This window comes from Lontra canadensis, unplaced genomic scaffold (genome assembly GCF_010015895.1).
Source record: "Lontra canadensis isolate GAN:19392208 unplaced genomic scaffold, GSC_riverotter_1.0 scaffold833, whole genome shotgun sequence".
Lineage (NCBI taxonomy): Eukaryota > Metazoa > Chordata > Mammalia > Carnivora > Mustelidae > Lontra > Lontra canadensis.
The window spans coordinates 10126-11601 of NW_022631817.1; positions in this window are offsets into that span (position 1 = coordinate 10126).

Sequence of the window (1476 nt, forward strand, 5' to 3'; positions counted from 1 at the left end):
TCCCTGCTTTCAGTTAGCCTGCCTCCAGCTTCCCTATCATGCCAACAACCTCCAATCAAGCATATCTGAAGACTTCCTTTTTTTTTTTTCACTACAAAGCTGTCCCACCCCCTTACCTGCCAAAAAGTCCCTGTCAAATGCAAGTGACAGGGCTGACTCCCTTGCGATTGCAAGTTCTGAATAAATAGCTTCCACTTGTTCTCATTTGAGTAGCCTTTGTTTATTTTCCATTTCTCTGGAGGTCCTGGTGAGATGTAAGCTGCACTACCCACTGCCAAACCTCGGCCTTCAACCAAGTGCAGTACACATGGAGGCCACCTGTGTCCTGCTACTCTTAGCTTATGAAGTATGAATTGAGGTGTAAGCCAATAGCAGGTCTGAACTCTCTCACTGCATTGAGTTCCTTGGTTATTTATTCTCAGTTCGATACCACGTTTTGTTACCACTTCCATTTATTTCTCATCCTGTGGAATCAAACCATTCCTTTTCTCCTCTTTAGCTCACTTTCGTGTTTCCATTTTGTGTTGTGCTAACTAAATGTGTTCACAACCAATTGTGTCTTTTCTGAATATACCTTTGCATTCTCCATATTTAATACATACCCCAAATAAAGATCTTGACACCCAACCTGACCCTCTATGGGCTAGAAATTCTAGACATAGGAAAAGTAATGGGAGCAGAATCTATTAAATTCAGCTACATTCTACCAAACCATTACCCAAACTTCCCAATATCTCTTGAAGTCAAAGGAAGAGCTAAACCTGTGGGTGAAGACCTCATAAATAAAGGTCTTCTCATACCCTGTTCTTTGTAACACTCCCATCCCCCTAGAAAAGAAACCAAACAGACAAGGATATAAATTTGTTCAAGACCTCAAGGCCATCAGCAAAATAGGTATACCTCACCTCTTGGTAGAAATTAACCCAAGAGCCATCCTAGCATCAATTCCACCTGAAGCCACTCACTTCGGTATAATGAATCATTGTCTTTTTTTAGTGTGTCTCTAGATCAAAACAATCAATACCGTTTTGCCTTCACCTGAAGACAACAATATATCTGGACAGTCATGGCCCAGGAGTTCACTAGAGCCCCCTACTGTTTTTCCCAGGTCCTCAATCAAGACTTAAAAGGTGGGTGTGGTGCATAAACAATGAATCTTGGAATAGTGAAAAAATAAATTTAAAAAAATAAAATAAAATAAAAGATTTAAATCTCCCTTGTGTTTTAGTACCAATACAATGTGTAGATAATCTCCTACTTTGTTCAGAGAACAAGGAAGCCTGTAAAAAGATTCCATCTACTTGCCCCCAGCCTTAGGAAAAAAAAAAAAGGCTGAAAAGATAAGTTATAATTTTGCCCAAGTACAATCTTTTATTTAGAACATGATCTATCTTAAGAAGGTCCTAGACACCTAGACACCACACAAAGAACAATTGAGAGTATTTTTTATTTTAACTGGATATTGCAAACAATGGT